The sequence below is a fragment of the Halichoerus grypus genome, chromosome 5, assembly GCF_964656455.1.
Source record: "Halichoerus grypus chromosome 5, mHalGry1.hap1.1, whole genome shotgun sequence".
NCBI classification, from domain to species: Eukaryota; Metazoa; Chordata; class Mammalia; order Carnivora; family Phocidae; genus Halichoerus; species Halichoerus grypus.
Window position 1 is genome coordinate 43,530,371 of NC_135716.1, and position 14,702 is coordinate 43,545,072.

The window sequence follows — 14,702 nt, forward strand, 5'->3', positions numbered from 1 at the left end:
AACCATAATAGCTTGGGATTATAGGGAATCTTTCTTAGCACTCGTTTTTATCCTCTCTGTGTTTCTTTCCTGGAAAAGCATAGAGTGATTCCCACCCCTGTTTTCCAGCTGAAGAAACAGAAGCACACGGAGACCAAATGTGCTTCTGACTAAGATTAACACCTAGGTGCTCTGATTCCTGGTTGAAGAAAGTTTCACTCCAAGACTCAGAGATAAAATGAAATTTTTTGAAAGCATAAAGATAGCATTTTTTGGAAGAAGTCAAATGTAAATCAAATGCAAGAAGGCAGGGGCCATTCCCATCTTTCCTCAAATTTAAAACCTAAACTTCCTATATCTGATGTGGTTCATTCCCGAATTCTTTTCTCGACTATTACACATTTTTGTTTAAAAACCATGTTAAATGCCAGGTTATAGAAATTTGGGGGTTAGTTCTAAAGCTATTTGTATTTCCCCCAAAGAAGGAGCTCAACTACTGGCCGGCAGGGGATTTTTTTTTTTTTTTTTTTGTAGGTCTAAGAGTCACAGAAAAATCAGAATGACTAAAACCATTCATTTACAGTGTTTCTTTTTAAACTTAACTACAGTATTTTTTTGTTTTTCAAAAGTATTTTCATAACACAAAGACATGAAAAGAGAGGAAAAATATTCTTAGATATAAAAGAAAATTGAACAATGTAGCACATCTTAAAACAAACAAAACAGTGAATTTTGGTGGCACCCCTTTGTATTTTTGTATTTCTTTGTTTTACATAGATAATGGCTTTCTCCATATTATATAGTCAAAATTATCATCTGATTACAAATTTTCTCTCACTTTCGAGATAGGTAGAGTGGTCAATTTCCAATTTCTACTCACTGCAGAGTATAGAAATAAGTAGAACTCAAGACAGGATGAAATCAGAAATCCAATGCACATAAAGAATCCGTTGTCCATCAAAATCATCTTTCTTTAGTACCAGTTTGGCCACCTTCCAGACCAGTTATGTCTTTCCAGCAGAGGAGTTCATTCCTGACATAGACATTAAGCATAACCAGAGGATATTCATTAGAAATTTTCAATCAAAAGAAGATCCATACTCCAAATTATGTAAGCATCAATCAATCTTGTTTTCTCATCATCTGAAAGACCTTCCCCTTCGTTACAAGAGAAGAAATGTCTCTTGAACATTCTGGACTTTTTATTGTTTAGAAACTTAAAGGCAATCTATTTTAACCTTCCAGATAGCCAATACACCCTTGCTTATTGTAGGCTTCTCTCCATGGTCCTGGGAATGCAGGATAATAGTGAATATTTCCAACCTATTCAACTGCCACTGATTTTTCCATTACAATCCCCTGGATGCGCACATCACCCCAGCAGCTCCAGCCAGAGCCTATGCACTAGCAGCCACGTTCATTCATGGAACTGTTTTTTTTTTAAATATTGCTTTGAATCATCATCAATTTTGTATATATCATAACAAGTGAGAACCAATATCAGCACTCACTCCTAAAGAAACTAAAGCAGGAAAAGATGGAGGAGATCGTGCAGTCTTACTTTGCTTCGGAGACCAACCTGAAGTTGCTAATTCAGAATTTTCTGTACAGGCATCCTCTGTCCCTAGGAGCTGACTTCCCTTCTGGGCACATAGTCATGAAGGGAACTTCTTATATTAAGCTTTCTTGACTCTCACAGAACTTTTAAAAACAACTATGGAAAATATTTACTTAAGAGTTTTTCATTAACTTGAGCCTTTGTAAATATGTTCTGGAAAGTGAATCATAGTAACGAATGTGTGTCGGGCATCCTGAAAGGGCTGGCTTACACAGGACTTCTGTCAAGCATTTAGAGACAGCGGTGACTGCCAGGGAGCTCTTAAAGCGGTACTGATGTCCTCTGCAGCAGTAGATTAAGCCCCATGAAGAGTGTTAGTGTTATTTTTAAAGTAATCATAAAAAATAACAGAAATCCTTATTCCTGATGACTCATACAAAGTAACAAGAAGAAAAGCCACAATTCCAATGGAGTCAGGCTTCCTAGGAGGCCTCAGGCAATCCTTCAGAAATTTTGAAAGATCAATATTTAAGCAGCAGCAAGAAAACAAATACAGAGGTTTTTCTTTTCTTCCCTATTTGTGAAACCAGTACAGGCCTTCACAGAACAAGGTAGGAAATAAAATGAAAAATCATTTCCCGACATGAAGAGAAAATAAGGCGATGGGTGGGGGGTGGGGGGGAGAGATTTTTATAGATCAAACCAGTAAGCTTTACTGAGATCCAAGAGCCAATTACTTTCAGTGCTATTTTCTAAGGGATTTAAAAATACATCTCCTCCTAATATGTTCTAACGCCAGCTCTTGAGATGAGAGATTTGAGCCGCACACAGGTGTTGCGAGCAAGGGGCCCACATGGAACAGAAGGAGCTCACTGGCTGTGCTAAAGAGGTGAGTCTGCACAGGGAACATTCTGGACGGAGCCCCACCCACCCCAAATCTTACCAAGGCAACGTAGAATAAGAATCCATAAATTATGAGAAACTCTTTGCTTCAGATGAAAGAACTGAAAGGGGTGGGGGCTTCTTCTATCTGTTGATTTTTTTCTTCTCAGTATCTTTCATTTATTCCCTCTGCCCACCAGTTGCTGTGCTGATCTTCCCCATGCTCAGCAGCAGGCTAGACCGCCCCAGTGGGTTGTAGCATATGTTTGTGAAAAAAATCCCCCAAGATGATTTTCATTCTAATTCCCTCATGCTACCCCTTTGAGGACCATCCCCTCAAATACTGCCTTAAGCCCCAGTATTCCTGTCTATTCCTAGCCCTCTTTCCTGCCATGTATCACATCCTAACTGGATGATTCCATCAATTTCTGTGACTAGACATGTTAATGATTCTCTTATGAGTTTCTCTGACTGAGATGTGAATATTTAATTAACTTCAGTTTAGACATTACCTCTTTTTTTAAGTTTTTATTTAAATTCCAGTTAATTAACATACAGTGTAATATTAATTTCAGGTGTACAATATAGTGACTCAACACTTCCATACATCACCCAGTGCTCATCACAAGTGCCCTCCTTAATTCCCATCATCTATTTCACCCATCCCCCAACCTACCTCCTCTCTGGTAACCATCAGTTTATTCTCTATAGTTAAGAGTCTATTTGTCAGTTGGCCTCTGTGTCTCTTTTTATTCCCCTTTGCTCAATTTGTTTTGTTTCTTAAATTCCACATGGGAGTGAGATCATATGATATTTCTCTTTCTGGGACTGGATAAAGAAGATGTTATATATATTTATATACATATATATATGTATATATGTACACACACACAATGGAATATTACTCAGCAATAAAAAGGAATAAGATCTTGCCATTTGCAATGACATGGATGGAGCTAGAGAGTATTATGCTAAGCAAAGTTAGGCAGAGTTAGACATTACCTCTTTGAGAGACACACAGGTCCATCAAATTCACATTATGTTTAAAAGTGAAATTAAGACCCTCTACTGGAAGGAGTATAAGCCTACCCAAATTAATTCAAGTAAAAGGGGACTTTGAACAGGATACAACAAAAAAAGTATAGGGACAAAAGCCTAGGTGAAGTTAGCCGGTAGGGATTGGACCGGAAGGTCAGAAATCGGGCCCATTCCTCTGAGTATCATTCTGCATTATTATTCTTGTCTGTCAGGCTCATGAGCTCTTTTCAGCTCACACTTGCCTTCTCAGTGGCCTTATAACTTCATATTGTATATAGTATTGGTTTTCTATATGTATTTTTAAAGATGCTTTTGGCTGTAATTTAAAAAAATGACCTACTCAATTTGCCTTATGCTTTATGGAAATTTTTGTTATTTTCTGTTAAAGAAGTAACAAAGTAGGGTTGGCTGATTCATCAGCTCAATGACTTCATTAAAGCTCAAGTTACTTGTCTTTCTACTCAGTCATCCTGCCAGATCTACTTTGTTGTTGTTGTTGTTGTTGTTGTTATTTGTTGGTTTTATTTCTTTTTTTTTAAATTTTATTATGTTATGTTAATCACCATACATTACATCATTAGTTTTTGATGTAGTGTTCCATGATTCATTGTTTGAGCTGCCAGGTCTACTTTTATCCTTAGGCCAGCTCCCTCATTGTTGCAAGATGACTACCACAGTTCCAGGCATCCAGCAAAAGAGGGATTTATTTAATTCTTTTCAAAAGTGAGGGAAACTTCTGAAGAAGATCTCAGTTAGACTTCACCACATATTTGGCGTAATCTGGTCCTGTACCCATCCCAAAACCAATTACTAGCCAGCAGGAGTAGGTTTGCCAATACTTAGTAATTAGAAGACAATAAAAGAATTAGATGGAGTTTGCACTGGGTAGGTAACCAACAATGTATGTCTGTTAAAGACTGGAGCCAGTTTAGCTCCAGTCTCCTCAGTGATCATCCTCCAGTTGTCATTTGGAGCCCAGCTACCTTTCTGTTCTTATTTTCTATCATTCTTCTCCTTTTTCCCTTTGCTTCAGCCACCTTCTTTTTATTTTATTTTTTTTAATTTTTTTATTATTATGTTATGTTAGTCACCATACAGTACATCATTAATTTTTGATGTAGTGTTCCATGATTCATTGTTTGCATATAACACCCAGTGCTCCATGCAGAATGTGCCCTCTTTAATACCCATCACCAGGCTAACCCATCTCCCCACCCCCCTCCCCTCTAGTTTGTTTCTCAGAGTCCATAGTCTCTCATGGTTGGTCTCCCCCTCCGATTTCCCCCCCTTCATTCTTCCCCTCCTGCTATCTTCTTCTTCTTCTTCTTCTTTTTTTTTTTTAACATATAATGTATTATTTGTTTCAGAGGTACAGGTCTGTGATTCAACAGTCTTACACAATTCACAGCACTCACCATAGCACATACCCTCCCCATTGTCTATCACCCAGCCACCCCATCCCTCCCAGCCCCCACCACTCCAGCAGCCCTCAGTTTGTTTCCTGAGATTAAGAATTCTTTTTAAACACAGCAAGCAAACTTCCATCATACCTGTGTCCTGCTTTACTCAGATGTTTGCTCAAATGTAACCACAAATATTTCCCTATTCTTAGCCATCCGATATAAAATTAGCACCTTACCACTTTGTATCCCCTTACTCTGCTTTTTCTTAATGGGACTTACCACTATTTGGCACTTTTTTTATCTGATTTTCTGCTAGAATATGACTCCAATAAGCCAGGGTTTTTTTTCTTTTTGTTCACTGGAATATCAACAGTGCCTAGAACATTTTCTGGCTCATAGGTAATGCTCAATAAATATATTTTTACTAATGAAGAATTTCTCAATTTTCTTTTCCCAAATTCTAGGGAGAAAGGATCTTATTGGCTAAAATGGATTAGGTGGTTCTCATGGTCCAGGCAACTGTAGACTGTGGGCAGGATCATGGGCTTCATAGATATGGTGAGCATATAACCCACTTATTCTGTAGAATACCAGTTAATACCCGTTGATCTATAGTAATTATTCATTGCTTTCTATTTTCACTCTCTAAAGTGCTCCAATTTAGATGATAAATTAGATGATCACCCTATGCACAAGGAATGCTTCTCCCAGATGCTGTGGAGGGGCTGTTTTCTAAATAATGGATGTGGGTGGGAAGTAAAGATTAGTATATTTAGTACTCTTCCCCAACTCTACTTCTTCACTGGGATTCTCTATCCAGAAACCTTACCACCTTTCACCCAAATGGCCAGACCATAAAACTGTTCTCTCCTGAGATTTTCAATCCTCTCTAAGGATATGCCATCCTCCTTTAACTGGTAAGAACTTTTTTTTTTAGATATACCTCTTTATCATGTCTCATAACTACCTCCCCCTTTCCATATTTAAAATAAATAAACATATATGATCTTTTTTGAAACCAAAAAAGAGTAAGCAGAAGTTAAAATTCTAGTCATGGAAGAGTGTCCAGAGAGGGGGCAGAGTGAAATATTCCCCACTGGACCACAGAGAGATAGCTAATTTATTTACTTCTATTGTCTACAATAGGAGTTGGCAAATTATGACCCATGGGCCAAATCCAGCTCTGCCACTTTTTTTGTTAATAAAGCTTTATTGGAACACAGCCATACCCATTCATTTCTGTATTATCTATGCTGCTTTCATGCTACAACTGCAGATTTAAGTAGTTGTGACAGACCATATCTCCTGCAAAGCTGAAAATATTTAATATCTGGTCCTTTATGGGAAAAAATGGTTGCAACCCCCACTCTACAATATAATGTTAAGTGACTGTCTTACAAAGGTTATTTGATAATGCTCCATTTGTCAATCTAGACCCGCTGCCACAGGCTAAGTCTAGAGAGAAACGTCACCATACGAAGAGGAAGAAGGATACCAACACAACTTGAAATCATCATATCCACTCTCATCATGGCATGACAGAATTTATATCCTTCCCTCCTAGGGCATAGGACATGCCCATGCCCCTTTGGGCCTGGCCCAGACTAAACTAGGACACTCATGAAGAGATAGAGATACTTAACTACATGTGCCTAAGCTATGTTTGGAGATGGCTTATCTCAACAAGGAAAACCTCTGGTGTTGTAGGTGCTTCACCCTGATACTGAACCAGGAAGGGCAACTTTTCTTCATCTTTTCCCTGTAGGTACATGATCTGAAATGGGCTCACCACCCCACCCATCTGAGCTTCACTAAGAGGGAAACCTAATGGAAGCAAATAACTGAGAGCTCTCTTCAAAAGCCAAAAGAAAGAAGTGGTATAATAAAGGAGAGTCAGAGAGGTTGGGAGTTTTAGGGAGGATGGTAGTGGTGGAGAAGAGAGATGGGGACCAGAGAAGGACTTTCCTGTACTCTGAAATTAATAAGGCTCTATAGATTTCCCAAGGGAAAAAAAGTAATTTCTTTCACTTTGTTTTCTGGGATCTTGATGTGGGCTTGGTTACCTAACTAATGGATTGTCCCTTCCTACCCTTCCCAAGGTGAAGGTGCACAGCTAAGGGGCTTGACCTGCATGTGTAACCTCAAAGCTGTATCACTAAAATGGCCATCAATTTATATGGGGAATGGAATCAAAAGGAGATTAGATCTTTTGTTCTAGTCCATGCTACCATTCCTTTGCCATTTCCCCAGGCCCTAGGACAAAACAGAAACAACAACTCTGGATTTGGCATCCCAGGAGAGTGTGTTCACTTTCAGTCCTACAGATATTTGCATGTGTGCGATGACATCTGGACATACGTAGGCAACGCTAGCAGGTCTTTACAAAAGCAGATGTTGTGTGAACCATTTTGCACTACTCACCAGTAAAAGGGGCAGGCAAGCAGAACAGTGCCATTCTTTGCCTGGCATTTGGCAAAAAAGAGAAAACAAATGCATTTTTGACATCTGTTCCCGTTCTTTTTTATAGCTTAGCTCTGCCAGCCAAGCAGGCCTGATCAGGCATAATTGATAAATTATTAAAAGCAACTTGTCAAGGAGGGAAGTGAAAACTAATAAGAAGAAAAAGGAGAAATGAAATGACTCATGTTTGTCAGGTGCTTTGAAGAAAAAAACTAACAGGACAAGACAAATTTTGAAAATCAGTATTGTTTTAGGAAAAGCCCTACAGTGCCATGGTGACTAAAACATAAATAACTTTGTTCTTCTTTCTTGCCTCCCACGAGTTATTCGGAGCAGATTGAAAAGCTAGATTCTTCTTTTCACAAGATAATAACAGCTACAATTCACTGACCACTCTGTAGGGCACTATGGCATCTCTAAATCCTCAATAGAAACTATTCCCATTTTAGAGATTGGAAAATGAATGGCCAAGAGTCTATCACACAGCTGACCAGCAGGCGGTGGCAGGGTAGGCAAGATGCCTTCGATGAGCCTTTTCAGCTGACAGACCACTCCCATGTACATAGCTATTTAGAGAAGTATGGCTTGGTGGCAAGAGCACGAACCTTGACACGAGAGAGTTTTGAATCCTGCCTCTGCTACATTGCAGTTGTTGGATTTGGTTTCCTCATTTAACTTCAAAATTTGGCTTCCTTGGCTGGTAATGGGCAAAAAAATCTATCTCACTGAGCTTTAGTGTGAATCAAGAGAGGAAATATTTATCAGCTACCTTAGAAGTCATAGACACCCAGTAACCTCTGCTCTTCTTCCTTTTCTCATTGAATCATGCCTTCTGTACCCAGCTCAAAATAACATTCAGGGAAGACAAATAGTGGCATGTAATATATCATGGTATAGTTCAAAAAGTTGTCTCAAGCTGTTGTACTTGATAGAAGATGTTTCAAATAAAAACTTCTGTTTGCACTGGTTCCATTATCCAGTCTTACCACCAGTTATATTACCAGTCTTAATGAACACCTCGACCCAAGGATCCTAAAGTATCAGAATTTTAATATTTTACCAGAATCCTAAATTTTAAAATATCAGAATTTCCAAACCATCTTTCTAAATGAGTGCTTGAAGGCAAGATCTGGAACAATAGAGAGTCAGTCTCTCACTGTCCTAGCAGAGACACAACCAGCACGGGAAGCCAGTCCATCCAGCATTTATACTTTTATTTGGTAATTGAAAAGTTCCATCACATGCTTTTTTGCCTCTGTCTTATGGATTATCCCATAAGAGCTTTTTATTATACTCTTATTTTTACTATAATTGCATATATCAAATGGGTGTTTAATTATTAGTTGACACATAAGAAAATTAAGAAGACTTGTTATAAATGACTTTTTACAAAATCACTTTCTGAGCGTAAAGCCTATGAGAAATCTGGCAGAGGCGTGAAAGGAGGTGCAGGGAATGTTCTCACCTTTGTAAGTTCTAAGATGACATTTGCCCTTCAGTCTTTTTTAAGTCCTATTGGAAACATTTTGGTAGCTCTCCCTGTTCTCCTGTATTAATACCTACGATGATTAGACAAAGAACAAGGCACAGTTCTAAATGTTCAGCAAGGTTACATTTCTAATTTGAATAGTATTAGAAAAGAAATCAAATATAAGTGGAATCAATGTGTATAAGGAGACTGCAAATGAGATGCTAAGTAGTTCCTTTTCTATTTGGATTTCCACTGTTTCTAATAGCAGTGGAGTTAATTAATCAGGTGTTCAGCATTTATTTTTTGAACTCAATGAGGCTATAATTCAAGCAGACATCCTAGGGAATGAGAGCAAAAGAAGATCTAGTCCAGATGAATTTGTGAATGATTTGAACTTTCATTGAAAAGAGAGATTGCTTCATCACCGTGGTGGCCTGAAAATATTTTCTTTATTCTAAAAGCCATGGAAACATCTTACCCATGAACTTGTAATTTCCCAATAGAGACATAAGCGTAAAGATCTGTAGATGAACCTGAGAGAAAGTAATTACCATCAAAGGCCAACTTTCAATTCCATCAAATAGTTATTCGGGAACACTATATATACATATATATAGGAACACTATATGATATATATAATATATATATCATATATATGTGTATATATGTGTATGTGTATACATATATGTATATGTGTGTGTGTGTGTATATATATATATGCATATGATATATGTATACAGAAAGTGGACAGAACTTGGGGTCAAGCTCTCCCGTTTACTAGTTCTGTATCATTAGTCAAATTCCTTATTCACTATGAACTTTGGTGCCTCATCTGAAAAATTGAGATAAAACTTGCGCTCAGTACCTCTTACTATCAAACAGATCATCCCAATCATTAATTTTGTTCAGAAATCAGCAATTTAGACAGGACCACCAACAACCTGTCACTTCATGCAGCATCAGCTAGGGTGAGAGGCTGGGGATAACTTGCTAGCTGGGGGCTGGAATCATCTGGAGGCTCACCACTCATATCTGGCAGTGGCCAGCTGATGACTGGAACCTCAGATGGAAATGTGGGGTGTGCACATGGGTTCTTCACCACACAGACCACTCCATATGGTGCTTGATCTTCCTCATGGCATGGAGGCGCTGTTCCAAGAGTAATCTCCTCTACAAAACTATGCAGAAGTTGGAAGCTATATACCAATATTATGAGTAGCCTTGAAGTTGATATACTGTAACTTCCATCACAGTCAAGAGCCTACTCAGATACAAGGGAAGAAAAAGTAGACCCACCTCTCATTGAGAGCTTTCTGGAAAGAAGAACATGTAGCAATGGAGATATTGTTGCACTATTTTTGGAATATAAGGTCTACCACAATAATAAAATCTACCATCTAACATATATTCTGTTACACTTTTTTTCTTTCAACAAACTTTTTACAAGCCTTTGCATATATTTTCACAATTTTTATCAATTTCTTAAAATAAAAAAAAAATGAGAACTTAACACTGAACTTATTTCTAATCTCACATCTTTCTCCTCTGATAATAGCTTCCTGAGTGAGGATACATGGAAGATACATGGTAGCATCAGTGACGATAAGACAAAGAGGAGTGCCACATGTAAAGCAGCCCCTTTGTTGCTATCTTGTATTGTAAGAACATGCTTTGAATAAACTTTGCTAGTGAAACAAACAGAACCACACTTTGATCAAGACTCTGTTTACTTTATGAAAATATCATTTACATCTAATATCCATGTGTTAAACACCTCTTCTTCTTGTGCCCTTTTGTTTTTCATGAAGTAAGAGCATTAAGAAAGGGCTATGTTACTTACTCTCTTGCTTAATATTGTCGTTGGTATTACATGCTACAATGTATATGAGGGCCTTTAACATTCTAACCCACTGGTTGAATATGCAGCTCTTTCAAAGGAGGTAAAAAAACAAATCTCATACAACAATCAAAAGAACCAAGTTTGCTGATTGGCAAATTAACAATACATTATTAATTTTGAGTCTCAACATCCTCAATTCTTATCAAAAGAATTACTTATAAGGCCAGTTGGGAGAAATAAAAAGCAGAAATTTTTCCCAAATGTCCCCCAAATGTTCCCCAAATGTTGTAGAGAACCCACAAAGAGAACTCCTTAAATATTTGTCTTCCCATCAGAAAGCTGTTATAATACTCAATACCAAATATTCAAACAAAATAAGCCCCCCCCAAATTATTTATAATTCTACATTTTCCAAATTCCCAGATCTTTAACATCACAAAGATTCAACTAAAATCTGTTTACCTCTGTTTTATTTTGGCATTGATTTATTAAACAAGAAACTGAGAAAGTCATTGAGAATAGTAAAATGAAGTGCATTACTGAACTGTCAGCAAAACTGCCAGTTTTCTAATTTGTGGGGAAAGGGGAAAAAATAATGTAGTAGAGTTTTCATTACTTTCATTAAACTGTTGCTTTTGTTGTTGCCAAATCATACTATCTGGATGCAGTGCATTGAAGGCAGAGTAGACAGTGAATATCCACATTAGCAGCCAATACTTCGCCCCAGGTGTTTCCACCCTCTTCTATTCACGGCTGTGTATGCGATTGCCGTCTTCACAGTAGTAAGATCAGTGGTGGATTTGCTGTTGCTGTCAACAGGAATAGCCCTTGAGGTTTATGTTGGACCCTGGAAATCAATGTTGGCTCTGAAAAAGATGCATTTTAGACAATGTAGGGGGAAAAAAAGTCAGTTATATCCTATGTGTATGTTGGCCAGTTTAAATTGCAGGGCACATTTTACCAGTGCAAATATAACCATTGAGTTTCACTAGTGATGACAAGGTAATTACTTCATCCTTATAAATACCTTAAATCACTAGACTGAAGATGCCACTTTAATGAACATACACTTTATCTGGAAAGAAGATGACATAACATAAAGTAGCCTTAAGTAGTGCAGTATGTACACTTTTATGCAGTGTGTTTGTTCTGCCATGCTTTCAAATCTGTGACTATACTCCTGGCGTAAGTTAAAGATGTAAGACTATTGTTTCAGTTAACTCTCAGTTATTCTTGAGAATGGGAGAGTATGGAAAAATAAAACCCACAGATAATACAAAACGTCTCTCACAGGCCTGCCTCTGAGAAAGAAGCTGATGGATAGATTGTTACAAGGGCTCATTTTGAGTCTGAACTGAGCTGGGCTAATTGGTGAGTCAGGCTGCTGGAATTTGATTGACAAGCACAACAAGGATTTTGGAAGTACTCTGGTGGGAAGTATTATTGTAATCTATTGCTATGTAACAAACTATCACAAACTGAGTGGCTAAAAACAGTATCCATTTATTACCTCACAGTTGCTATGGGTCAGAAACTTGGGCACAATTTCTCTGGGTCCTCTGCTTCAGTTTCCACAAGCCTGCAATTAAATTGTCAGCCAGGGCTGAGGTTTCCTCTGAAGGCTCAACAGAGGAAAGATCTGTTCCCCAATTCAGTGGTCATTGGCAGGATTCAGTTCCTCAAGGGCTGATACACCCTGAGGAGCTTAGTTTTTTGCATGCTCTCAGACTGAGGGCCTTAATTCTTCACTGGCTATTGGCTAGAGGTCATCCTAATTTCCTGCCATGTGGGCCTCTCTACATGGCAACATGTTTCATCAAAGTTGCAAGCCAAGAAAACAATAAAATCTGCTAGCAAGATGGAGGTTGCAGCATTTTATAACCTCATCATGGAAGAGACATCCCATTATGTTTATGGTGTTCTGGTGGTTAGACACAGGCCGTTACGTCGAGCCCTCACTCAAGGGGAGGGTAGCACACTTGGGCATGAATAACAGGAGGCAGGCCTTATTGGGACCAATCTTATCTGCCTGCCTCAGGGTGGTTGAGGACAGAGGGTTTGGGATAGAAGGAGAGCCATGTGTCTATCCTCGACAGTGGTTTCTGGACCTGTTCCCAAATTCTATGCTGAGATCCTCAGCAGGCTGAAGTTGGAGGGATTGTTTTCACCTGGAAGGATTCAAAGCAACCTGAGAGGCGTGGCTTTTCTTACTATGTGACAACATGTGACACTGGATGAGTATGAAAGATATGCTCCTCTTTTCTGCATGCACCACAGCATTGTTTTGTCCTTATAGAACCTACGTTCTTTACAGTAAGATCTCGGGTAGTGGAGCTTTACTGCCTCAAGAGATTGAATTATGAGAAGCGTTGGGAGATTGTGTCCTTGGGTTTTTATGCAACTATAAAAGGGAATGTTGAGCATTACAGGAATGGATGACTCTTTTTTGAGCAGCTTTGTGCATACTGGATCTGGATACATAGCTGAAAGCTTAATTATTTTAAGGAATATATATGCTCTATTTTGCAGTTCTTCCATTTTTTTTAACCTTCCTTCCTTTGACTCAGTGACCACATTTTCTGGAGGCCTTAAGCATCCTAATTGGTATGTAAAAATAATAAGGGAAGCCAAATATAACTTAATTCTCTAAGTTTCACAGCAGAAGGCTGAGGGAGTGGACGGGCAGGTGATGGCTGCTAATCTGACCTCTAACCCATATCCAGAGGTATGCTTTAACTTGATATTCTCATTTTATTTTAGATAGGTAAGTGCATATCTCAGTATACTAATTTTATACTTTGTGAACAATATTCTGGCCACTAAAATGTATCTGTTTATCTGTCCACATGCTAGATACACAAAGAGGATATAAGTGTTGATACTGATCAAGTAACAATAGGCTAAAGAAGAATATGGAAAAGAAAAAGGAGGAGGTGGAAGCGGAGGAAAAGAAATGTGAAGAGAGTAGGTTTTTTATATATAATCTTTATCCGATCTCTCCTGAAAGATAGATTCCAAGAGCCACTACAAAATGTTCATACAGTTTGTTTTTCTTGAACAAAGCACCTCAGACTTTTCATGGAATAAAGGCAAGGACAACAGGAGACCGAAATCTCAGATTTGTCTATTGAATTGGCTCTATAATTTATTTTGTAAATAGTTCTGTAATGAGCTTATGATGGACTATTTTCTCTGAAATCCTAGAGATTTCAGGATGGTGTTTCAGTACCACCTTATGTCTAATATTTATCAAAACAGGAGAGACTAAAAGATTAAAATGTCTAAACTTTATCACACATTTGTGTCTGCTGGCAAGACCATAGAACAGTTGTTAATATTGAAAATGAGATGAAAGATGTTCTAAATTTATCTTATCAGCACTGTCTTTCAACATAATGATAGTTACTTGACACCCTCACATTGCTTTTCAGCCAGTTGAAACCAAGTCTGCAAAGACACACATTCATTCAGAAGGCATGACTCAGAAATATAGAGTGATGCCAAATGAAACAGATAAGTGTTCATTCACCTGGGAACCATATTTTGACTGCATTATGGTGCAAGTTGAAAAAAAAAAGCAATGTTCACATCAATTTAAAAATCATACTTAAAAGACCTCAGATGAAAACCATATATTTTTCCAATATCCATATATAAATTAATATGTACCATCTGGGTTACATCTGGCAACATAAAAATGTTGTCTTAAGAACACTAAAGGTGTGAGAACCATCAAGCAGATCCAAGTTGATTTGGCACATTTGTTCACGAAAGGAGGCAGTTCTTTATGTGGTAAGATTTAACCTAGAAAGTAAGTAGAAGTTTAAGAACTCATCTCGACATACACAGTTTTATCAAAAATATAAAGAGATGAACTACATTAATATTCATAAGATAATCAGATTGCATTCTACATTAGAACATTATAAAAAAGAAGAGTGAATGTTGGAGAATAAATCTGCATTTGGATCTTTTTGTCAGGCTAGTTTGCACCCATTTTAGAAATATAATATTGTATACAGAAATTGTGATTCTCCTAAGAAGGAAAACCAAGGTTTAGCCCTCATTCTG